This window comes from Hemiscyllium ocellatum, chromosome 20 (genome assembly GCF_020745735.1).
Source record: "Hemiscyllium ocellatum isolate sHemOce1 chromosome 20, sHemOce1.pat.X.cur, whole genome shotgun sequence".
NCBI lineage: Eukaryota > Metazoa > Chordata > Chondrichthyes > Orectolobiformes > Hemiscylliidae > Hemiscyllium > Hemiscyllium ocellatum.
Window position 1 is genome coordinate 6726766 of NC_083420.1, and position 27644 is coordinate 6754409.

Genomic DNA, 27644 nt, shown 5'->3' on the forward strand with positions numbered 1-27644 from the left:
GGTCTAACTCTCTGTTGATAGAGTTCTGGTTGGAATGGCATGCTTCTAGGAATTCTCGTGCGGGTCTTTGCTTGGCTTTTCCTGGGATGGATGTGTTGACCCAGTCGAAGTGGTGTCCTTCCTCATCTGTATGTGAGGATACTAGTGAGAGAGGGTCATGTCGTTTTGTGGCTAGTTGATGTTCATGTATCCTGGTGGCTAGTTTTCTGCCTGTTCGTCCAATGTAGTGTTTGTTACAGTCCTTGCATGGTATTTTGTAAATGATGTTAGTTTTGCTTATTGTCTGTATAGAGTCTTTCAAGTTCATTAGCTGCTATTTTAATGTGTTGGTGGGTTTGTGGGCTACCATGATGCCAAGGGGCCTGAGTAGTCTGGCAGTCATTTCTGAGATGACTCTGAAATGACTGCCAGACTACTCAGACCCCTTGGCATCATGGTATATCACAAACCCACCAACACACTGAAACAGCAGCTAATGAACTTGAAAGACTCTATACAGACAACACGCAGAGCTAATGTCATTTACAAAATACCTTGCAAGGACTGTAACAAACACTACATTGGACAAACAGGCAGAAAACTAGCCACCAGGATACATGAACATCAACTAGCCACAAAACGACATGACCCTCTCTCACTAGTATCCTCACATATAGATAAGGAAGGATACCACTTTGACTGGGACCACTCATCCATCCTAGAACCAGCCAAACAAAGACACTCACGAGAATTCCGAGAAGCATTCCAACTGGAACTCTTTCAATAGACACATCAAGTTAGACCCCATCTACCACCCCTGAGAAAAGGAACAGGAAGTGACTTCACCGCAGGTAATAAGATCACCACAGGAAATGACATCACCAACCCAAACACAAATAGAAAGCAGGAATTTTCAGCATTGCTTCGCTTGAGGCCCACTGAAGATGTTAACTAGTAGGATGATGAAACACCTGGCTTCCAGCTCAACGAGCAAGCTACATCCTGGTTGATTTGAACACTTTAGTACCTTTTACCCACCTCATCCCCTTACCCAATATACTGTTGGTAATCAGAAATCTATCAATCTGTACCTTAAACATGTTCAAAGACTGAGCTTCCACAGACTCTTGAGGTAGGGAAGTGCAAAGGTTCTCTCATCCCTGAATGAAAATATTGCTTCTTGTCTCAAGCCTAAATATCATCCACCTTAATTTTAAATTGGTTCTAGACTGCCCAACTCGAGGAAAAATCCTAACTGCATTTATCTTGTCTATCCCTTTATGTATTTTTAGGTTTCAATTAAATCCTCTCTCTTCTGAGATTCTAGAGCATACAAGCCAAGCTTGCCCAATCTATTTTCATAGGAAGGTTCTACTATCCTGGGAAGAAGTCTGGCAAGCCTTCATTGCACTGCCTCTATGGAAATAGTCTCTTATCTCAGAAAGATATTAAATCAATAACAATTTGTAATGTCCATGGCTGAAAGAAAACCAAGATAAAGGAAATAAAAACAGAAAATGATGGAAATATTCCAGTTCAGGCAGCTTACGTGGGAGAGAGAAACAATTGATGTCCCAGATAAGTCAGTGTTTCTCAAACCACTGGTGGAACTAGGTTTGACTAGGTGGAACCCCAAAAACTGACTTGTTTGTTGATGAAATGCAATCACTTGCTTCTTGATGACTCAAACATTATCTCCTCATTTGGTTTATAATTTAACAATAAAACTTATTCTTAGCAAACTTGTGATTTTTAATGTCCCCAAATTCTTCCATTAATGGTTAGTATAATACTAAAATGGATTTAATTGTAAAAATACTCTTTGGAAAAGTGATATTATGTTACTATGGTGGAGGCAGAGTTTTTGTGTCAAAGTTGAGAACCACATGCCATTTTTCCTTTATCTCCTTTCCATTTTTAAAATGTTAACAACATTTAAATCATGCCTTCAATGTATAAGAATGTCTCATGGTCAGCCGCAATTATAACTTAAGTAGGTTCTGAACCAAAGCACGTTGGGAAAATGAATTCTGCCTGGGCTAAATTGTTAAGAATATTAATGCAGATTTTTTTGACTATACTAATAATGGTACCTTCCCTGCTAGGTCTCCTGCAGACATACATTAAATGCAAGTTGACCTTCCCGATCTGCTGGATTTAGTATTCTAGTGTGGAGCATCACTGGTAAGACGTTTGATTGGCCATATAGACGAAATGTGCAATTAGACCGTCATAATGTGCATGTTGAGGTGTGTGTGTGTGTGTGTGTGTGTGTGTGTGTGTGTGTGTGAAAAAGAAAATGTAAGGTCTCTTTTGTTTGAAATCTCCCAATTCACAGAGATTCACTGCTAAGAATTAGTGCAACTTGATTGTAAACTTTGAAATCAGACTTCAACCTTTCCTATTGCATTGGCCTGACCTTGATGTTCCTGTTCATTAATCATTCTGTAGGTTCTGGGCTTTATGCCTGAATTTAATTGTTGCCTTAAGGAAAGCAAATCAAATTTTGAGATCCTCAATTAAACCAATATGTTTTTTTCAAAACAAAACAGGTTTAAAACCGTAAGTTTTACAGTCAAATACAGGTAACCATGGAACTAAACACGCAGGTTGTCTGTAGTTCACTGATTAGTCATTATTGAATATGCTGGAAATCTGAAAGTTTAAAAAAAACAAACTGCTGGAAGCATTTGGCAGGCCAGGCCATCTGTGGAGAAAATATACAAGTTAGCATTTCAAACATAAGGACTTCTTATTTGAATAGGAAAGCATTACAAGTGAATAGTATTTAAAAAGGATAAAAGCAAATTACTGCGGATGCTGGAATCTGAAACCAAAAGAGAAAATGCTGGAAGCTTGGACAAAGGGTCAGTTAGTCTCAAAACGTCAGCTCTTTTCTCCTTACAGATGCTGCCAGAACTGCTGAGATTTTCCAGCATTTTCTCTTTTGGTTTCAGTATTTAAAAAGGATACTGAGTAGGGTAAGGTGACTGATCTTGACATCAAGGTAGCATTTGACACAGTATCGCCTCAGTGAACCCTAACAATCAATGGGCGGTTCTGTTAGTTGTGACAGTGCTAGTGAGAGGGGTGTACTTTCAAGCAGTTTGGAGTTGTACCTAGCACAAACAAAAATAATATAGTTGTTGAAGGTCCATCATCACAGCTCAAGCATGTCATTGCAAGAGTTCCTCATAGCAATGTGCTAAGCCCAGCGTTAACTATTATCAGGTGATGTTCACTGTGCAATGTTCAACATTATTTGCATGACTTGGATTCTGAAGCAATCAGTGTTCATATGCAACAAGACCTGGTAACATCTGGACATAAGCTGATAAATAGCAAGTAACATTTGTGCCACTTAATTGCCTGATGAAGGGCTTTTGCCCGAAACGTCGATTTTCCTGCTCCTCGGATGCTGCCTGAATTGCTGTGCTTTTCCAGCACCACTCTAATCCAGAATCTGGTTTCCAGCATCTGCAGTCATTGTTTTTACCCACTTAATTGCTAGCCAGTGACCATTTCTAACAAGGGAATCTAACCTTCATTTTGACATTCAATGGTATTACCATTGTCGAAACCTTCCACTTCCAAAATTGATCAGAAACTGAACTGGGCAAGCCTTTAAATACAGTGGCTCAAGATGACAGTAGGGGCTGAGAATTATTTGGTGAATAATGTGCCACCTATTTCACTAAAGCCTGTCCACAATCTACAAGGCATAAGTCAGAAGTGTGATGTAGTGCTGTCAACTTGTCTGATTGAGTGCAGCTCCAGCAACACTCCACCTTGACACCATCTATGACAAAGGACCCCTTTTGGCTGGCGCCTCATGACCTCAAGCATTCATTACTTTGTTGCAATTGTGCATTAGTGGTTAATGAGTGCCATCTACAAGTTGTGCCAGAACAACTCACCAAGGTTTTTTCAGTAACACCTTCCAAACCCATGATCTCCACTCATCCTGAAAGATGTGGGCAGTATATGCATTGGAAGCACCACCACCTTCAAGTTCTCCAAGTAATACAACAACCCTCATTTGGAACTGTTTTGCTGTTACTACATTGTTCCTGTGTCAAAGCCTGAAACATCACTGTAAATGTCCCAGCACCTCAAGGACTGTAGAAATTCAGGAAGGAAACTTGCCATCCTATTCTCCAGGCCAGTATAGATTGGCATTAAAGGTCAGCCTTGGCCACACCCCATGAGCACATTAAATCAACTGTTAAGGTGATGCAGGCTGATGTTAGATGTCCAAGTAGATGGTCTTGGTGCTACAGAGAGTGTAGGAGTTCATTATGGAACTAAGTAGGACGCTATGGTGGTCAAAATTCAGCCTCACAGGGTAGAGTTGTGTTGTTGATCATAGCCAAGACTACAGACAAATTAAGAAGGATGTGGAGGAATACTTATTAATAGTTAATCAGAGCCAGATAGGTCATGTGTGACTTTGAGTTTCAATATATGGCAATAGTAGAACCCTGATTGGAGGGCTTCAAATGTGGAGTTGTGGGAAAGACTATCACAGATTTACAAAATAAAAGCAGAGGTTTAAAAAGGTTCAGCCTTTTTGGGAATTAATTGAAAAAGCAGCAGAGAACAGGTTTTGGGCATTACAGACATAATATTTTTGGATTTTCAAAAGCTTTTTAGTACAAGTGGAATCAGTTCAGTAGCAAAATGAATAACAGCTGAATACAGAACAGATCTTGACACTCATAAGAATGATAGAAGCGGGGACAATCGATGGTTTCAAAATATAATTGGAATGCTACCGGAGGGAAATTAACTTGGAGAGTTGTGGGGATAGTGTTTGGCATTGGAACAAACAAGATTGCTCTTAAGCCAAGATGAATTTAATAGGCTGATTGACTTTGTCCTGTAGTGATTCCATGACTGAAAGGTTGGTACCAGGTTCCTGCAATCTCTTGCCATTCTGTTGAAGAAATTATATAATGCCTGAAATCTGGAATAGTGTATATTCAAATATTTATGAAACGTTTATTATTCAATGAAGTTAATTTGTGCATTTTAAATGCATAAATATTACCAGGAGTAATTGCTAAAGTTGGGAAAATTTCAGAATCAAATAGTATTCATGTTTGGTCAATTCACTAATGTCTTATTTGAATAACTAATTGTTTTGGGCAACAGAATAACATGAATGTTTGAAACTCACTTGTCTAATGATGGTTTAGATTAGATTACTTAGTGTGGAAACAGGCCCTTCGGCCCTACAAGTCCACAGCGACCCGCTGAAGCGGCAACCCACCCATACCCCTACATTTTACCCCTTACCTAACACTACGGGCAATTTAGCATGGCCAATTCACCTGACCTGCACATCTTTGGACTGTGGAAGGAAACCGGAGCACCCGGCGGAAACCCACGCAGACACGGGGAGAATGTGCAAACTCCACACAGTCAGTCGCCTGAGGCAGGAATTGAACCTGGGTCTCTGACGCTGCGAGGCAGCAGTGCTAACCACTGTGCCACCATGCCACACACCATTTGGTCATTTTACTACTCAAAAGTGTTTTGTACCTGAGCATATTTACACACAAATCATTGAAGGTGACAGGATGGGTCCCAAGCAGGAGGTAAGTAAATAAAATTAGCTTGTATGGGCTTGGGGGAAATATACAGTATGGACTGAAAATTAGTTAAAAGAAAGCAAAGTTGGAGCCTTGAAGAAGTTTTCCTCCCCTCTCTACAAGAATCTCGGAGTCCCTCTCCTACTGCAACTCCCAGGTCATTTCCTCTGCCCTGAAGCTCGTCAACCATGTCATGAAACAAACTCGCTACCACAGCCACATTTGCTTTCTCAGTGCCTGCCTCCGTAAGCAACTCATCTCACGTGGAGTCCGGACCACTTTTAAACCAACAGAGTTCGGACCCAAACAGGACAAACAATACAGACTACAGATTGAAAAACACCAGCAACAGTTCTCCTTCAGGATCTTTCGCTCCACGCTTGCAGCAATGCGCCAGCACCTAACCTCTCTACAGTCAGCCCTGCCTCAGCTGAGGGTCACACTCTCTCAGAATTGCAAGGGACCCACTCTGTACTACATCCTCAGAAGAATTCATACTCTCAACAAACAGTGTTTCAATTCCATCTCCAACATCAAAAACTGTAAGTACAACAAACTTTTATCCACCACCTCCATAACCAGCGCTCCTCAAACATTCCAGAAGATTCCCCTGGCCTTGGAAACAACTCAGACGCCATTAGTCATGTGGCTGATGCAGCTACCACCCCCACGCTGATTGATGTCACTTCTGCCCCCATCATGGCCACTTCCACAGCCACTTCCGCCCCTCACGATTCCTCATGCATCACACGTGACATCACGTCTGCCCCTCACATCATCGCTGATGCCACATGCTCAATGACTTCCGCCACCCCTACTGCCGTGGTCACCACACTTCTGCCCCCACCAGCACCACTCACCTGCACTCTGCTGACACACCCCCCACAGACCCCAGTGTCACTATCCCCATGCCCCAGAACCCCAAGAGGAACACTACCCCCATTCCCCCCACCATCACACCCACTCCAGTTACAGGTTGCGACCCCACTCCCAGCTCCCAGCCCTGCCGAGTTTTCACCATCCCTCCAGACCTCCCCCTCATTGAGGACGAACAATCAGTCCTCAGCAAAGGACTCGCCTTCATCCCCCTCCGTACACGCATCAATGAATTTAATACACACTGCGACATCGAACAATTCTTCCGTCGCTTCCGCCTCCGAGCTTACTTTCACTATCAGGATTCCCACCCACCTTCTGAGGACCCCTTCGCCCACCCCCAACACACTGCATCTACCTGTGCACCCAGCACTTGCCTATTGCCTGCTCTCGACCGCTTCATTTCCAACTGCTGCGGGACATTAATCACCTCAACCTGTCTATCCCCCTCCCCCACTCCAACCTCTCACCCTCACAACGCGCAGCCTTCCTATCCCTCTGCTCCAATCCCAACCTCATCATTAAGCCAATGGATAAAGGGGGCGCAGTGGTAGTCTGGCACACTGACCTGTACACCGCTGAAGCCAAACTCCAACTCGAGGACATCTCTTCCTACTGCCCCCTCGACCATGACCCCACCCCCCATCACCAAACCATCATCTCCCAGACCATGCAGAACCTCATCACTTCAGGAGATCTCCCACCCACAGCTTCCAACCTCATAGTCCAGGAACCCCGCACTGCCCAGTTCTACCCCCTTCCCAAGATCCACAAGCCTGACCACCCTGGCTGACCCATTGTCTCAGCATGCTCCTGCCCCACTGAACTCATCTCTACCTACCTCTACACTGTCCTACCCCCCCTAGTCCAGGAACTCCCCATATACGTTCGAGACACCACCCACGCACTCCACCTCCTCCAAGACTTCCGTTTCCCTGGCCCCTAATGCCTCATCTTCACCATGGATATCCAATCCCTCTACACCTCCATCCGCCATGACCAGGGCCTCCAAGTCCTCCGTTTTCTTCCTCTCCAGACATCACCAACTGTACCCTTCCACCGACACTCTTATTCGTTTGGCCGAACTGGTCCTCACCCTTAACAATTTCTCCTTTGAATCCTCCCACTTCCTCCAGACCAAAGGGGTAGACATGGGCACACGTATGGTCCCCAGTTGTGCCTGTCTCTTTGGCTACGTAGAACAGTTGATCTTCCGTAATTACACCGGCACCACTCCCCACCTCTTCCTCCGCTACATTGGTGCCACCTCGTGCTCCCACGAGGAGGTTGAACAATTCATCAACTTTACCAACACATTTACCCTGACCTTAAATTTACCTGGACCATCTCTGACACCTCCCTCCCCTTCCTGGACCCCTCCATCTCCATTAATGACGACCAACTTGACACTGACATTTTTTACAAACCCACCGACTCCCACAGCTACCTGGATTACATCTCTTCCCACCCTATCTCTTGCAAAAATGCCATCTCGTATTCCCAATTCCTCCGCCTCCGCTGTATCTGCTCCCAGGAGGACCAGTTCCACCGTAGAACACACCAGATGGCCTCCTTCTTTAGAGACCGCAATTTCCATTCCCACATGGTTAAAGATGCCCTCCAATGCATCTCGTCCACATCCCACACCTCCGCCCTCAGACCCCACCCCTCCAACCGTAACAAGGACAGAACGCCCCTGGTGCTCACCTTCCACCCTACCAACTTTCGCATAAACCAAATCATCCGCCGACATTTCCACCACCTCCAAACGGACCCCACCACCAGGGTTATATTTCCCTCCCCACCCCTTTCCACCTTCCGCAAAGACCGTTCCCTCCGTGACTACCTGGTCAGGTCCACACCCACCTACAGCCCACCCTCCCATCCTGGCACCTCCCCCTGCCACCGCAGGAATTGCAAAGCCTGCGCCCACACCTCCTCCCTCACTTCTATCCAAGGCCCTAAAGGAGCCTTCCACATCCATCAAAGTTTTACCTGCACATCCACTAATATCACTTGTATCCGTTGCTCCCGATACGGTCTCCTCTACATTGGGGAGACTGGGCGCCTCCTAGCAGAGCGCTTTAGGGAACATCTCCGGAACACCCGCACCAATCAACCACACTGCCCCATGGCCCAACATTTCAACTCCCTCTCCCACTCTGCCGAGGACATGGAGGTCCTGGGCCTCCTTCACCGCCGCTCCCTCACCACCAGACGCCTAGAGGAAGAACGCCTCATCTTCCACCTCGGAACACTTCAACCCCAGGGCATCAATGTGGAGTTCAACAGTTTCCTAATTTCTCCTTCCCCCACCTCCCCCAGTTCCAAACTTCCAGCTCAGCACTGTCCCCATGACTTGTCCGACCTGCCTATCTCCTTTTCCACCCATCCACTCCACCCTCTCCTCCTTGACCTATCACCTTCATCCTCTCCCCCAATCACCCATTGTACTCTGCTACTTTCTCCCCACCCCCACCCTCCTCTCATTTATCTGTCCACCCTTCAGGCTCACTGCCTTTATTCCTGATGAAGGGCTTTTGCCCGAAACGTCGATTTCGCTGCACTTTGGATGCTGCCTGAACTGTGCTCTTCCAGCCCCACTGACCCAGAATAAACTGTTTATTGTCAGTATGGTGGGTTGCTGCTAGAGTGTTACAGCAAGATTAAGTTTCAGGTCTACAACTATTCACTGTGTGTGTGTGTGTGTGTGTGTGTGTGTGTGTGTGTGTGTGTGTGTGTGTGTGTGTGTGTGTGTGTACACACACAATTTGAATGTGGAGACTAACAATATTTTCACATTCGCTGATGACGCAACTCTGTGGAAACACAAGTTGTACAGAGGTTGCAAGGAATCTTCAACAGTACGTGGTCAGACTAATTGGGCTAGACAGAACAGGTGGATTATATTCACTTTGGTTATGTTATTCACTTTGGTTGAAAAAAAGGATAATTTATTAAGAGGTTGGGAAAAGTGGATATTCAATAGGGTCTGCATGTCCTTATTCATGAGTCATTTTAAAAACAGGCATGTCAGTGTAACAAAAAGTTACATGAAGTATGACATTGATTTCAAGGGGATTTGAGTTCTGAGGTAAAGGTGTCTTTGTGCAGTTTTATAGAATTTTAGTGAGACCTCCCTGGAGTAAACGTTTTGGGCTTTTTCATCGAAGGAAGCATAGAATTGCCATTGAGGGAGTGTGACAGTCAGCAGATTAATTGCTGGAATGATGAGACTGCCCTATTGGGAAGAATCTGTGGTAGCTGTATTTGTATTCTCTAGGGCTTTAAAAGAATAAAAGGTTATCTAATTGAAAATGTAATAAATTATTGCATGACAAGATAGGCTGTTTTCACCCTGGCTGGTGATTCTAGAATATGGGAACAATCTCAGGATTAGGGGCAGGATGTTTTAAAAAGACTACGATGAGGAATTTCTTTTCTCCAAGAGTGAATCTTTGAAATTCTCTACCCCAGAGGACTTAATCAGTGAGCAGGTTCAAGACAAATTGTTAAGTCCAGTTTAGTGAGTGGTTAGAATCTGGATTGCACAGCCTGATTATGTGGTGGAGTCAGTTCTAAGTAAGAGATTTGAGGAAATAGTCATTTGAAAAGGTTGAATATTTAGGGATATGGAGAAATGGTGTGGGAGCAGCATTCAGGAATTACTCTGAGGGCTTACACAGACACAGTGGGCTGAATAGTTGCATTCTGTGCTGTAGCCATTTTATAGTGGAGTATGAATTATCAGTCCCTGTTTATATGCAAAGGGCATTTTGATTTATAGGTTAAAGGTGCTATATGGATACAGGTTGTTGCTGTGACTGTATATTTTTCAGTGTATATAAAAGCTATCTCAAAATTTTCCTCACTTTAAATTAGTTGAAACTTTTATTACATTTTGTACTTTAGCACATCAGCAAAACCTTATTAAAATAGCAACAGAGGTGCATGGAACTTGGTATACCAATGTTGTCTGCTTAAAATTAGTTCATAATTTACCAGATGGATGTTGAGACTACAGGGGAATCGATGCTGGCTCTTTCAGAATCAACTAAAGAATGATGCTGAAGAATACAAGTTTTTTGGTCAAACCATTCAGATGTATAAAGTCTACTTTATTGGAATTACCAGTAGAAAGACAAGCAGAAAATGAACATTAAATACTGTGACATCCATTATTTTGAAGAACTGAATAATACCTTAAACTTGAGGTTTCTGGATAGATAATACAAAAGTGTACATCTTGCTAACCCAGCAAATTGGGCTGCAAAAATGAAAACTCTGATTTCTACATTTTGGTATCTTTGAACTCAAGTGATTGTTTGAGCAATGCAAACTAAAATCATCCAGTTGCTCCAGTATCGCCTCCTGAATTTAAAAAAAAGTAAAAACAAATCTGAGCTCTCACCTTCCAAAGTTTCAAGTAGCTTTGTGTAAGTGACTAGCACATCTCATCTTGGTTTGGAATTGCAAAATGTCCCTACTTCATCTGCCATTGCAGAATACTGGGAAATATTGTCAGATAGATGCTAAGTAATTTAAAATGAAAAAAATCAAAATATTGTAGGTATTTGTTTCAATATCTGTTTACATTGCACTATGTTGCAACCTAATCTCTATATGCTTATGCCTGTTACAAACACATGTTGAACTGAAAGGTTGGAGACAACTTTCATGGTATCATTCATCTACCATTGAGTCTGGACTCATTGTAAGTTTTAGAATGAAGTCCAGTTTTACTCCGTTATGTGGGCAACAATGGCTGGGACAGCATTTATTGCCCATCCCTAGGTGTTCTCAAAGTGCTAGTGAGCTGCTTGACTTCAGATTCATCATTTTGAGCAAAAAATATTCAAAATTTGGATTATTGCTGATAGTCATCAAGTGTTTGGTAAAGTTCAACAAAAGGATAAATATATCTTACAATCTAAGAATAATAAAGTCTAGCCCTCTGATTGCTGTGGAAGAAAACCACATTTTCCAAATGGACTTGCAAAATAATTTTAACTGAAACTTCACAAAATGCCTTCTGGAAAGTCTGTAAAGTTTCATCAGTGCACATTTTAAATTATATAATTTGCATCATGACAATGTACATATGCTAGAAAGTGAACTCACCATATCTTAGTCTTTTTCTTCCTTTCATTGAATTCGCATTTGTCTGTGTGTGTGTGGTTTGATCCATGTTTTAGGGAAAACTTTAGGGAATTTTGTGACCTCTGTTTCAAGTTGGATGTTTTGTAAATTCCGCTTTCAAACTTAGCTTCTCAGCATGTCTGTAGTATTTAAAGTCTGGTTGAAGATTTGTAGCTTGGGTGTCCGTTGTTGTGGTTCTGTTCGCCGAGCTGGAAGTTTTTGCTGCAAACGTTTCGTTCCCTGGCTAGGGAACATCATCAGTGCTATTGGAGCCTCCTGTGAAGCGCTGCTTTGATGTTTCTTCCGGTATTTATAGTGGTTTGTTCTTGCCGCTTCCGGGTGTCAGTTTCAGCTGTAGTAGTTTGTATGTGGGGTCCAGGTCGATGTGTCTGTTAATGGAGTTTGTGGATGAATGGCATTCATCCACAAACTCCATTGCCATTCATCCACAAACTCCATTAACAGACACATCGACCTGGACCCCATATACAAACCACTACAGCTGAAACTGACATCCGGAAGCGGCAAGAACACCTATCAACAGACACATCGACCTGGACCCCACATACAAACTACTACAGCTGAAACTGACACCCGGAAGCGGCAAGAACAAACCACTATAAATACCGGAAGAAACATCAAAGCAGCGCTTCACAGGAGGCTCCAATAGCACTGATGATGTTCCCGAGCCAGGGAACGAAACGTTTGCAGCAAAAACTTCCAGCTCGGCGAACAGAACCACAACATGTCTGTAGTATCTTTAACCAATCATCAAATTAATTTTGAGCATTGTTTTCAGCTGAGGTACAAGTTCCCAGCCCTGAAGATCTTTTTGGAAGTTTAGGATCCCACTAAAACACCAGAAATCTCCCACTATTATCTACAAACATTTCTAATTATTTATCACTTGCATAATCCAAATTCCATGTTGGTTTATCAAGCATTATTGAATCTTCTGTTAACAAAGATTTATACATTCAAATACGAAATGAGAAATACCAGTCAACGTGACAAAAATATGTATGCAAGAATGAGAGGAAGTCCTGGCAAGAACTGCATTTGAGTAAAAAGAAATGAACATTTTGTGCTGGTTTTGAAATGGAAGTTCAGTTGAGCAGGAAACTTTAATTAGATTTTTTTATTGATTCTGTTGTGGCAGTGCAAGAGCAAGTATTTTGCATTGTTTGAATATTACCGTTAATATTGGAGCTGTAATAGTATGTCATAATATGTCGAAATATCCAGTTCATACTGAACAGAGGAATTTAATACTTACCCATTAAAGGCTGTTTCAGTTGTTTCCAAACTTTGCTGAGTACCTCTTGATGCCTTTTGACTTAGTTCCGGGGAACCTTTTCCCAAACTCTACATGGTGTAATCAAAGTGAAAAATGCAGAAAATTTAGTAACTATATGCCAGTCAGCAAGCCTACATAAAAACGCTAAATTAAATTCTTCAGATTCCACTATGCAAAATGCTTAATACTGTATACTGAGTAAAGATTGAGATGACCTCATAGATTCCATTTGGAAATCTATTGATCTAAACACCACACAGAAGTGAAAGGCCTCCAAATTGACTGTTTTAGAAAGATAATTTAAATAAGCTTATGTATAAATAATTTCACATGTCCTCTTCCTTCACTGTATTGGCGTTTGGGCTCCACTGACGTTTTGCACTGGTGCATTGAGGGTCAAGTCCAGGATAAGCATCTGTGCTGTGATAAACTACAACAGTATTATTAAAGTGCTGAAGGTCATCATCGTCATTTGGGGAAGTGCCATCAATTACTGATGGAAAATATTACTATTTGTTGTCGTTAAGGTTGTTATATTTCCTGCATTTCTAAATACTGGGGAATTACTAATGAACTGTGATGTTGCAAGATTCTATTTTATTGTACCCTCAAGTCTTTGAATAATAAAAATTCAATGTACACAAATTATTTTAAGATCAGATTTCCTTCGTACTGTTGCTAATTTGTTTTGTCAAGTTAAAGGCACATTCAGAAAGAGGGAAATAAGATTGAGGAAAAAGGGCCATGTGATCTTTTCCTAATGTTCAGTTTGTGATTTTTCAAAAGCTACTGAGAACAAATTGAGATTTCATGACGAGTCAAATTTATGAAATACTTACTTATTTTTGTTTTTAAATGATTCCTACAATACTAAGATCTCGAAGGAAATGAAGATGGAACCTAATTTGTCAGTGGGAGAATCTAGCACTAAATTTTTTTTTTTGCTGCTTTTCAATTAAAATTTTACAGTTTAAAACTTTTTGGCAGCAGATTTTAAACACCAGCTAATTATTTGAATGAAAGACAGGAAAGGGAAGTACCTGGAGTCATAGGCTTAGCCATTGCTAAGCAGCTACTTAGCGGTAATGATTTGCTACTTAAAGTAATAAAGCATTTGTAATGTACTTTTTTTCAGCTGATATTTTATCAGTGTGTTTATTTTACACTTTGAATTTGCAATTGTTTAGAGAGCTATTTGATCAGAAACATGAATAAAACTTGGATTTATATAATATCTTATTGGTCTTTGGACAGTCCAAGGTGCTTTTCAAATAATGGCATATTTTTTGTCTCTGCAATCAAATGTGGCAACTTCACTGTACACAATGACCCAAAACTTGTAGGAACGACATCTCAATAAGTGAGTGGTATGAATTGGATATTGCTTTTTTTTTCTAAACCCCAATTTTCATCTGAAAGTGTTTGCATTGCCAGTGTTGTCAATGCAAATTTATAATGACGCAGCTTGTCAAAGGCATGTAGAATTTCATGGATGTCGTTCCAATGGTCCGTTGCGTTCCAGTTAAGATAGAAAGGTTTGAAAGGTGAAGTGGGTAAAGAGGAGAAAGAAACTCAATGCTGCAAAACATGATGCACAATTTATTACAAATCAAAAAATTGTACTTAAATACTCCCTCTAACATAGTGTCCTGAGGCATTTCACTGACTGTTAGAAGCTAAATTTGATACCGACCACTTAGGGATCAAAGATATAAATTGTGATGAGTGATTCAAAGGAGGGGACGTAAGTAACGCAGAGAGGTTTTTAGGCTTGTGTGCATGAGACTGAGGGGTTCCATTGTTCCCTTTCTGCACCACTTATGCTCCTGATGTACCAGATAAGCGTAAGTCAAGTCATCAATCAAATCTTCAAGACATGAGTTACCAACCCTAAATAGCTTGATTAATTAACAGCGTATGTCCAGTAATTTCAAAATGCACATGACCACAGTGAGAAGTTTGTTTCTGTTTTGGTGAGGCAGAGGGCAGAGCAAATTATTCTGCAGTTTACAGTGAATGAAATTGACTTCTCTCCCCTTCACTTACTGAACATTTTTATGATCTAACAGTGCTGAACATTGTGAACTCTATTATTAGATTAGATTCCCTACACCGTGGAAACAGGCCTTTCTACCCAACCAGTACACACCAACCCTCCGAAGAGTAACCCACCCAGACCCATTTCCCTCTGACGAACGCACCTAACCCTATGAGCAATTTAGCATGGTCAATTCACCTAACCTACACATCTTTGGACTGAGAGGGGAAACCGGAGCACCCGGAGGGAACCCACACAGACACAGGGAGAACGTGCAAACTCCACACAGTCTGGATCTTCCATTATTTTGAAAGTGATTTTATTTGTGTATGCTTGAGGGACTGTTGACCAGGACTCCAGGAGAATTCCTTACCCTTTAACTACTGCCATAGGATCTTTTATGTCCATTTGAACAGGCAAATAGATATTTATCCAAGTACCAGCATATCCCAACAATGCAGCACTTCAGTATTGTACTAAAATTCCAGGTTAGCCAGCTGTTCAAGGCGGCTGATAACAACTAACTGAACTAACCTTATCAAAGTTCTGTGATGTTTAAAGTGTTGCTACTGCTGAAACCCTCAATAATATCCTGGAGATTTCTATTGACCAAAAACTGAATTGGACCAGCCATGATCGAATGCTCTCCACAAGCCTGAATAAGTACAACTTCCAAAACAGAGGAATTTTGACATCATTCAGGCCAAAGCAGTTGACTGGCACTTCACCCATCACCTTTGGCATTCACTCTCTACACCACCAATAAAGTGACAGTAGTGTGCACCACTTAGATGCACTGCAGTAATTCGCCAAAACTCCTGTGACAGCATTCTCCAAATGTATATCCTTCAAAACCCAGAACAACTAAGAGAGCAGCTGCCTGGGAACATCACCACCTCCAAGCCTCCATGTGTACTCCAGCATTCATTAGAGATGGGCAATAAATGCTGATTTAGCTAGTGTCAGCATCCCATATGCAATTTTTTTTAAAAAATAAGGCTATCTGGTCCATTGAGCTCTATACCTTAAAATATTATTTAATGGACTATAAATCCATCACACTCTCTGAAATGAAACCCAAGAAAGAAATTCTTCTTAGGTTCAGTAAGGGCAATAAAGCAAACCCCAGGCCAGGGCACTTCTTGTCCATCTCTTTCTAGTATCCTCCTCCCTCAGGAACTTTCCGTGCACTGATTTGAAGATCTGCAGGGAATCCACATTTATCAAATCCTTTGTTTGTTGACTCCAAATGTCAGTACAGTAGTGTGAATGTCTTGAGTTTCATTTGTGTTTGGAGTTACACTCTAATAATAAGAATGAGTGATACCTAGTAATTTGTCAAATGAATGAATATAATATCATAAAACAGTTAGTGATGATGTGATCAAATATATTGAAAGAAGAAAAAGGGAAATAACTTTATTGAAAGGCAATTAAACACTATGTATATGCGTGCACACTCACACCACTCTGTTCCCTCCCCAGTGACTGTTTAGTTGTAGCAATGAATTCTGGAAGCAGTGTGTTCCTGAAAGCAGTATGAATTTCTGGCTCCATTTCAGCCTTTGGAGGCTTCTATTGGAGTTTCTCAAAGCAATGGTCTGAACAAATAATGAGCTTTCTGTATTGTGCAGACTTAACAAAATGTTCATGCTCTGCAAAATTCTAGTTGTTTGCCCATCCTTGATGATTTCTCAAAAGTATACAGTTCATTAATCCATCTCTATAAGTTGACCACATCATGTAAAGCTATCCATTGTCCTGGTATGTAGTTAAGGATCATCTGGGTCAACAAACTAAGGACAATTCCTCTTTTTAAACAATGAAAAAGCAAACTTGGCATAAACATCTGGAAGGAGCAGTATACCGTCAAAAGAACAGCAAGATATTTTATCCGTGGGAACTGAGCCAAAATCTAATTCTAGAAAATATTGCTACTAATTTAGTAATTAATTAATTTTGACATAAAGAGCAGTCACTCTTGGGTTTGAATGTGTATTTACAAAGTAAGACTTCAATTCAGAAATCTGATATAAAAGATAAGAATTGCAGCAATTGGTTATTCCCAACTGCAGAGCTATAGCAACTCTCACGACAAGAAATACTTCCTCATTCCAACTTGATTCTTTATTGATGCACTTTTATGCTTTGAATTGTTTTTATGAAACTTATATAATTTCTGCAACATGATGAGTAAAGGAACAACCTTGAATGTACTAACAATTGCCTTTGCTCCCCTGTTCAAATTAAAAATAGTTTAATATTGAATTCTCCTTTGGCTCACTACTCCCTGCTGTTTTATTGCTCCTCTAGTTCTCCATCTTGTTGATGCCGATGTTCTGGAGATTTAGATTAGGTCAGGTTATAAGTTTGCTCATTGAGCTAGTAGATTTGTTGTCAGACACTCATCACCATGCTAGGTAACATTAGGTAGCCAGCCTCCAAAGAAGTGCTGGTGTTCTGTCCAGTTTGCTATTTATCTGTCTTGGTCTGTTGTGGTGGGTGATATCACTTCTGGTTCTTTTTCTGAGAGGTTGGTAAATGGGGTCCAAATCAATGTGTGTGTTAATGGAGTTCTGGTTTGAATGCCTGGTCTCTAGCAATTCCCGTGTGTGTCTTTGTTTACCCTGTATCAGGATGGATGTATCCCAGTCAAACTGGTGTCCCTCTTCATCTGTGTGTGTATGGATTCCTACACAACAGACCTAAACAAGAAGACTCGATACGCCCAGAGACTCTAGCCACCTGCCATACATTAAAGACATCTTGCAGATGATGATCAGACAACTCTGGCCCCTAGGCATCATGGTAATCCACAAACCTTTCACCACACTGAAATAGCTCCTAATGAATTTAAAGGGCCCTGTACTAACAACTAGCAAAACAAACATCATACACAAAATACCCTGCAAAGTCTGAAATAAACAATCGGGAAACTAGCACCAGGATAAATGAGCACCAACTAGCTACCAAAAGACATGACCAACTGTCACTAGGATCCATAAACACCAACGAAGAGGAACACCAGTTCGACTGGGGCAATACTTCCATCCTGGGACAGGCTAAACAAAGACATGCAAGGGAATTCCTAGAGCCCTGGCATTCAAACCGGAACTCCATTAATGAGCATATAGATTTGGATTCCATTTACCAACCACTCAGAGAAAGAACCATAAGTGATATCACCCACCACAACAGACCAAGACAAAAAATAACAAACGGGACAGAACACCAGTGTTTCATTGGAGACTCACTGATGTTACCTAGCATGGTGATGAAACATCTGAGAACAAATCTAGCCACTCAACGAGCAAACTTACAACCTGAGCTACAAATCTTTTCCAATCGCATTTAGATTAGATGTACATAATCAAGTTGGGACTAACTGCACTAAACTATATCACTTAAATATACTTCAACCTCTCTCTGTTGTTCAGTAGCCCCCTCACTTTCTTGCCACAATTTAGGATGAACCATTTTCTGAGATGGCACGAAGATGGTTATGATCACTGTGTGCATGCTACAGTCTGTCTGTCTTCATTGATGCTGCAAGTCCATTTATACTTTTGAGAAAAAAAAATCATGAATGTGGACATTTCTGTTTTAAAAAAAGAGGTACACTGTTGCTTTTTGTCCTACTCCACTCCTTGAATTTCAGAAACTGCTTTATACATATAAGCCATGTTTCTGAGAAGTTAATTATATCCACTTTAGGAACAGTTACTTCTGTCTGTCTTGGCTCAGGAGTGTGACTCTTACCTCTGTTAAGCCTCTCTCCAAACTTGACTCCATTTTTTGAGCTGATGCCAAATTAAGGAAAGCTGTACTGTCAGATCTGCTGTCTTTCAGACTTGACATTAAATGTCGATTCCATCAGTCTTCGAAGGTGAACATAAAAGATCACATTCAGTTACTTGAAGAAGCAGGGAATTTGTATTGGGTAATGCTTCTGTTTCAGATAACACTCTAAAATTTATTTTCTAGTTAGTTATCTCTGTTGCGTTCCTATGTATTACAGCAGTGTCCAGAGTTTGAAAGCACTTTGTAGTGAAGGACTTTGGACAGCCTGATGATGTAAAAAATGTCAGTAAGTGCAGATTAGCCTTTAGCTTAATGATAACAATTATATCAGAGAGCTGGAAGGTCAAGGAGTCAAATCCTGTTCCAGACAATTCCAATGAAAGGAAGCCAAACCTGTTGTTCTGGCTACTTGGTTGATGTTGTGTATGCTCATTTCTGGTGGATGTGGTAGTCTCACTTCACCTTCCGTCTCCAAGATATGTGCAAGAACATAAGCCATAATTTAGGATGAACCATTTTCTGAGATGGCACTAAGATAGTTATGATCACTGTGTGTATGCTGCAGTCTCAGTCTTCAATGATGCTGCAAGTCCATTGATACTTTTGAGAAAAAAAAATCATGAATGAAGACATTTCTGACAAGGATAGCACTTGTCTATTCCTAATTGTCCCCTCAAAAAGGGTGGACTTTTTGAACCATTATAGTACATTTGGTATAGTTACACCCATAGTGTTGAAGATGGTTTTAAGATTTTGACAAAGTAACATTGAAGGAATTGTGATATAGTTCCAATTGGATGGTATACAGAGGGATTCCTAGAGTGGGGACCCAATTGGAGTTGCAACTTGAAATTTTGGGTTTGATTCTCCCCCTCGACTTCTTTAATGAATATTATCTTCCCATCTCCCACTACCACTCCTCCCATGCCACATTCACTGATGGGCCTTGAAGTGGGGTCCCAAAGGCTGGGGCGGGGTGGAGGAATAGTTTGGAAGGGAGCATATGTGTGGTACTATTCCAATGCATCCAATGTGGTGGAAGGTGACACTGATAATGCTCTCAAGTAATACTGAATCAGCAATAATTTGCCCATTAATGCTTGCTTCGCTTTGTGCCAGAGCTACATTCCCCCAACCTTATTACAACTTTGGTTCATACATAGACAAAATATTAAGTGATAATGACTGCCCCAACATTGAATCTGGCAACAAGGGCCCCCAGTAAAATTGACAATAATTAGAATAAAAAGTGTAAAGCTGATCAGCAATTGGGGTCTTACCTAACAGAAATGCTACCGTAGTCCGAGACCATTCATTGCAAGGTTTGTGAAGGTTTGTAGCTCAGGTTGAGGTTTAGGGTGTAGGTTTGCTCGCTGAGCTGTAGGTTTGATATCCAGGCGTTTCATTACCTGTGACCAACCAATCAAACCAAAAATCTGGGTCCGCTACGTAGATGGCACCTTTGTGATCACAAAACAAAACAAGATAGAGGAGACATTTAACATCATCAACAACACCCTCGCAGGCATAAAGTTCATCAAGGAGTAAGAAACCGACAACAAACTCGCATTCCTGGCCGTCACAGTCAAAAGAAAGGACAACGGAGAACTACAAACAGAAAACTGACAAACACCGACCAAATACTTAACTACACCAGCAACCATCCCAACACACAAACGAAGCTGCATCAGAACACTATTCCAACAAACCATCACACACTGCAGCACAGACTAACTTCAGAAAACTGAGAACCACCTATACAATGTATTCAAGAAGAACGGATACTCAAAAAAATACAGTCCACAGATTCCTCAAGAACAAACTACAACAAGCAGACCAAACGCAGCCAGAAACCCAAACCACCTTACCATACATCAAAGAAGTTTCAGAAATGACAGCCAGACTACTAAGACCCCTCTGAATCCTAGTAGCACATAAACCCACCAACACTCTCAAACAAAAACTAACAAACTTAAAAGACCTAGTACAACCCATGGACAAAACCAATGTCATCTATAAAATTCCATGCAAGGACTGCCACAAACACTACTTAGGACAAACAGGAAGAAAGTTAGCCACCAGGATACATGAACACCAGCTAGCCACAAAAAGACATGACCCTCTCTCCCTCGTAGCCATACACATGGATGAAAAAAAACCTCACCAATTCGACTGGGACAACACATCTATCCTGGGACAGGCTAAGCAAAGACATGCCAGAGAATTCCTAGAGGCCTGGCATTCCAACCACAATGCCATAACCAAGCACATAGATCTAGATACCATCTATCAACCCCTCAGAAAACGAACAGAAAATGACATCACCACAAACCCCAGGAACCCCATCCTGGGGAAAGATATAAATAGAAAGCAGGAGACAACAGCTTCTCTTCACTTGGAGGTTGCCACTGATGATGTTACCTAGCCAGGTAATGAAACGTCTGGATATCAAACCTACAGCTCAGCGAGCAAACCTACACCCTAGACCATTCATCTCAGCCCCAGAACATTGTTACAAGAATTCCTCTGGTCAGTAGGGCTCCTCAAATAATGAAGCAATCATTGCCTTCATGAAGCAAAAGCAGTAGTATTTGCTTTGAACTAATAGATAAGTGGCAAACAATATTTGTGTTCTTCAAATGCCAGGTAATGATCATTTCCAACAAGAGGATGTAACCATCACCCCATAACATTCAACAGCATCGCTATCATTAAATCCCCTACCATCACCATTCTGTTGGTCATCATTAACTAGAAGCATAATTGGCATGACATACTTTAATAATCCTGATACATACTCTGGCTATGATTATGGGTCAGAGGCTGGGAATTCTGTGTCAAGTAATTCACCTCCTGACTCTCCAAATCCTGTTCATTTTCTACATAGTACAAGTCAGGAAGGTAATGGAATACTCCCCACTTGTCTGGATGAATGCAGCTCCAACAGCATTCCAAAACTTGAAACGATCCAGGACAAAGCAGCCCACTGAATTGGCAATACAATCTACTCCTTCATTCACTTCCTCCATCTCTGATAGGCGGGTGTGCCTCATACAGGATGCACAGGAGCAAATTGCCAAGCCTCCTTCAGCACATTCCAAACTCATGATCACTGCCATCTAGAAGGACAAAGATGGCAGATGTATAGGAACATTAACATTCCAAGTTCCACTCCAAGTTGCACACATTCCTGACATGGAACTGATTCTTCACCGTCATGAGTCAAACTCCTGGTATATCCTTCCTAACAGCATTGTGGATTTATTCTAAATGCTGCCCATGATGATGTTAACATTCCATTAATTTTCTTTTAAAAAGTCTTTCTATATTTTAGTGCAGTCTTCCATATTATTTAAATACCATAAGCTCCAATTTCAGAGAGCATTCGGTTTGCATATATGGTGATTCCAGCTAAGTATAATTTCCCTTTTTTTTTGCCAACCTAAGGAGCTTCCATTAACTTATGTCCCATTTTCTGCTTTGAAGCCATCTTTCAATCTATTATGATTTCTCCTGAATGCAGACACCATGGTCTTTACATTAATCTGTTGTATTCCAAGTTGGTATAGGTTTGAAATACCATGTTTTACCACTTCCACCACATTACTCTCCTCTGCTTTTCATTGCTGCAAAGAATTTAACAAAGGTGATTAAGAGAGACTGGTTGTTCTTGATAATTACATTTCGTTCTATTCTCCATCTCTGGATGACCACATCTACTGCTAATTAATCAAATTGACCTCTGCAGATTTTAATAAAAATTACAGACCAAGCTGTAGATTTATATCAGAAGCTATTCATAGACGTCTAATTTTAATTTTTGTTGGGGTGGGAGGTGGTGTTGGTGGAAGGAAAATATATTATGAAATACTGGTGTGAATACTTTGCTGTAGTCAGTTGGCAGCTACACCTTGAAGATAATTAGTTATTTGATTCAACATGATTTAATGTTTCAGTAGAGTAATCACGTATAAAATGACGACGAAGTCCAGCCATATTGTTTTTGCTGTACCATGTGAGCTACTGATACTAATTGTTACAGCAAATTTGGCTTCATTGTCCCAAATGAAAGTGACCATGGTTGCTGTCCAATAGCTGTTGCTATTTCTCCTTCTACAAAACAGAATGATTTATCAGTATTCACTATACTGGCATAGAGAGTGGACTCTAGAGATAGGCATGGGAGAATTACAGAAAATTGAGGAATTGTAGCAGAAACTGGAGACAAAATGTTCATGAGAAGGGGGCAATTGCAGGAAATCTTGGGATAAAAATAATCTACTGTCTTTGGAAATGCTGACTCATTTGAATTAAATCACATTTTCTTGGGTTTAAATTTATCGATTGGTTCCTGAGAGATTCTGCCAATAAAAGCAAGATACTTTACAAGAGGAACCAAAATAGATTGTGCCAACAAATTTTGCTTTCTTAACCAGTATTACAGTACTCCAAATTTGTAGTACTTTTAATTAGGCAATGTTAAAGATACCTATTTAAGCATAGACTGTTTGTTTCTTTTAAGAGCTCCATGTGATCCTAAATCTCTCGAGACTTATAACACTAAGGTGTACGATGGATATTTGATTCATAAAAATATTACCAAGTTCTTTATAAGAAAGGTAAACAACAGCTATTTGAATAAAATGGAAATTAGTCATGTCTTAACAATGAAATTTTTATTGGATTTAAACTTTTCAATAAGCACAAAGCAGAGCTTTGGATTCAGCATGAGTGTTTGTGCAGTCCCTTAAAATGGAAAAATGTTCCAATCTTATCAGAAGAGCAACCAAAATTTGATTGCCCAATAAAGAAGGGCATGCTAGCAAGATATAAGCGTCTCCTTCCCCATCTCTTTTAATTAGGGACTGTCAGAGCACAGATTTAAACAAAAGTTGTTGCCTCTAATTCATCATGCCTTTCAAAAGCAGTATGGAAGTGACCATAAGTAGATAGCAAGTTGTTTTTTCTTTGCAGCATGCTTTTATTAAAGAATTATGAATATAACCTATTTGTGTGTTTTCAATTTACATGGCAGCTCCATGTAAAGATTTTATTGGAAGATTTATAAGATGGAACATATTATTTACCTGATCTTCCTCTTGTTTTATTTGAAAATACATATCTACAGCGCATCTTCAACTCTGCGTGTTCTGCTTTGAACATTCATTTATCATTTTAATGGCAATTCTGTAGAACTTCAGTAACCTTGGAAAATGGATCTCTGCACAGCAAACTCTTAGGAAACATCTAAGGCTTTCATGTGTTTTTATTTATTCACTCACAGGGTGTCAGCAACAAACTCTAGGCCAGTATTTATTGACCACCTCTTGTTGCTCTTGAGAAAGTGGTGACGAACTGTTTTCTTGAACTGCTAAAAGTGCATTTGGACTAGGAATATTTGCAATGTTGTTTGGGAGGAAGTACCAAAGTTTTGACCCAGTGACACTGAAGTTGAGGCAATATATTTCCAAATCTGGATGGTGAGTGGCTTGAGAGGAACTTGGAGACAGCGGTGTTCTCATGTATCAGCAGCCCTTGCCCTTCTAGATGATGATAGCTGAGAGTTTGGAAGATGCTGTCTAAACCTTGGTGAATTATTGCAGTTAATTTGGTAAATAGTAAGCGCTATAGCTACCTAATATCTCCAGTGGAGAGTGTATGTTTGCTAATCAAGTGAGGTGCTTTACTGTGGATGGTTTTAAGCTTCTTGAGTGTTGTTGAAGCTGCACTTATTCAGTCAAGTGGAGTGTATTCCATCACACTGACTTGTGTGTTGTAGATGTTGGGTAGGCTTTGTGAAGATGTTATTCACTGCAGTATTCCAAGCCTCTGACCTGCTCTCTTAGCCACAGTACTAAGATGAATAGTCCAGTTTCTGGACAGTGGTAATCTCTTGGATATTTGTAATTATACTAATTTGTCTGTGAACACTGGTTTGTGACTATTGTACAATGAGACTTTATTTAATTTTTGATTAAACTAATGAATTACTTTGACTTTTGTCCCTAAAATCATTGAAAACGTTTAGCAATTCGGCATGGCGGGTTGGACCGAAGGGTCTGTTTCCATGCTGTACATCTCTATGACTCTATGTGTGATTTTGGTATGACTTATAATTTTTTGCATTCAATCCTAAACCTATACAAATATGTAGTGTTAACACAGGATTCGCATGTCATAATAAGAGTCGTTTGCACTAAAGTTACCCAGGCTATAAAATAGGATTAAGATTCCCGTTACTTACAAAATGTATGATGTAAAGAGTGATTTGATTCTTGATTAACAAGGGAGTCAAAGGTATCAGGGGCAGGCAGGAAAGTGGAATTGATGCCACAACTCAGATCAATCATAATCTTATCAAAGGTGGAATAAGTTTGATGGGCTATGTGGCCTACTCCTTCCAATGTTTGTATGAAGAATATTTATGTTACTTGTTTGATTTGGTTTATTTATTGTCACATGTATCGTGTTGGAAAATACAGAGAAAAATGTTGCGCAGTGTTGCCACTCTCCAGCGCCATCTTAAAACACAAAATAAAACCAAAACATTGATTATAAAGGTAGAAAAAAAATGAAGAAAGAAAGAAAAAGTGTTCAACTTTACAGTTCTTTTTGTTAAATGCTCAGCCATGGGCCGTGGGCCTGATAGTTAGACAAGAGTCTCTTTTGCCATGCTGCTGCTGTTGCAACGAAAGTCGCTACTGTTCGGTGGCTTCTCGCCTCCACTGATGCCCCCTCCACTATAAATCTTCACTGAACCTCACCAATGCAGATGCCACCAAGGCCACCGGGTACTGCACCAGCCTTAACTTGACTCCGTCGCCACCATGAGTTAGTCTTGAACCCATCTTGCTGATGCTGCCGCTGATGTTGCAGGGTCTCATACTGGGCCTGAGCTCACCTCTACCGTCATGAGTTCACGCTGCTGGGCCTACTCACCACCACCGATGCTGTCGCTGCGACCGAGCCCTTCTACAAGAGGTATGTAAAGAAAACTAGAAAAGAGGAAGATAAAAGGAAAAGTGGATGAAGCCCTACTCCACTGTTATCTGATGCTATTTTATTGTCTTTTGCAGTAACAATATGAACCCAAATATGTTTTTTCACAAGATTAAGCAGTTTTATATATGACCTTTTACAGCATTCTGTTAGGCTACACTTCACCTAAGAATCTTCGTAAAAGTGTAGTCCCTCGAAAAGGGAACATGACAGTTTAAATGCAGCAAGGTTCCATGAGCATTTAGTGGAATAATTGAACAAACCGTTCTGAGTGTCAGGAGAAAGATCAGATGTAGGAAGAGATTCTTCACTCTTCACTAATGCAGTAGAATGTGATCAGAATAGTGTGGTTCCTGTTTTAAGTAGTTATGACCAAGTTAGAGTGGGTCAACTGATCCTCTCTTTGTCTCCGTTTTCATAATTGAGTTTTGAGGTTATAACAAAGTTTGAAAGGATAAGATTTTGCTCGTTGAGTATGTACTTTGTAAGTAAACGCAAACAGATTCTACACAGAATAAGTAAAGAGTTAATTTTGTTAACAAAATTCATTCAGGTAAAGATACTGAAAATTATCAAAAGATAAAAATGTGGATTAGATTAGATTACTTAGTGTGGAAACAGTCCCTTCGGTCCAACAAGTCCACACCGACCCTCCGAAGAGCAACCCACCCAGACCCATTCCCCTACATTTACCTCTTCACCTAACACGATGGGCAATTTAGCATGGCCAATTCACCTAGCCTGCACATTTTTGGACTGAGAGGGGAAACCGGAGCACCCGGAGGAAACCCACGCAAGACTCTGGGAGGATGTGCAAACTCCACACAGACAGTTGCCTGAGGTGGGAATTGAACCTTGGTCTCTGGCGCTGAGGCAGCAGTGCTAGCCACTGTGCCAGATGACATGGCATCAGTAATGCAAAAATAACAGTTACAGGGTTGAAAAGGATAGGTTAATAAAAGTTAAGGTTTATAAACAAAAGATTTACACCATCAAATGTTCATTCATTGAACTGTTGTTTGATTTATATTGGGTTGTTCTCATGGTCACAGTGCTGCTAGAACTCTAGGAATCTCTGCAGCAGGTATGTTTCCAGCAGCTTACAGCTTTTGAGAGATTTCAGAGAGGAGGGGGGATGTGGCTATTGCTCCTTTTATTCTTGTATGAATCTCTTGTGATATTTCAAGGTGGTTCTGAAATAGAACAACTTCCTATGTGGCCATGAAAGTGACTGTTGTCATGTGACAGGCTTATAAACTGCAAAGCCATACTCCCAAATAGGATGGTGAGGTCATCCCATAAAGCAGTTGGATGGTTCCCCCAGCTGACTTTTTGTTCCTTAACGAAATCGATTCATTTACAGTGAAGGTGTCAGTGGAGTTGTGTTTATTCCTGTCTAGCAAGCAGAATCAATATTAGAATAATTGTTCTTAGCGTAATCCTTGACATTAACAAAACTGGAAGTCCCCAACTTAGTTTAGATATGTCATAATCCACTTGGGAAGCTTTCAGACACTTGGCAAGCTTGAAATTGAAAAAAATGTCTAATCGCCATCTTATAATCCACAGAATCATTTAAAAGATGTTTCACACGTGAAATCAGCTGACAAAATTAGAAGATTAATGTTTAATATTGTGTTGCCTCGTAAAGTATTTTAAAAAATTAAAATATTGACTTTTTTAGAAAAAAATAGCAACTGTAAACTAAGTATGAAAGTTCTTAGCAGAAAGTTGAAGGCAGGACTAAGAACAGCCCAAAAACTGAAATTGAGTATCCCATAATCCTGAAGGTCAGGTTTTTAAACTGTCACTGTAATACTGTAATAATACTTAGACAACTATTACACTTCAGGAGGGGTATTCCCTGTTAATTTGTTAATACAACCAAAAACCCCACAACATGTTTTTGAATTATGTCACA

At 40.6% G+C, this 27644-nt stretch overlaps 1 protein-coding gene across 4 annotated transcripts in view; it reads left to right on the top strand.

Annotated features, from left to right (window-relative positions):
- The window catches only part of mrtfba (myocardin related transcription factor Ba), a 240664-nt gene that overhangs the window by 36804 nt on the left and 176216 nt on the right, over positions 1–27644 (top strand). For 2 of the 4 annotated variants that reach the window (XM_060840446.1, XM_060840449.1), the window contains exon 2: positions 2085–2163. The exons of the other annotated variants lie outside the window; for them this stretch is intronic. The gene's annotated coding sequence lies outside the window, so the exon portion shown is untranslated. The remainder of the gene's footprint in view (positions 1–2084; positions 2164–27644) is intronic. 4 annotated transcript variants of the gene reach the window in all.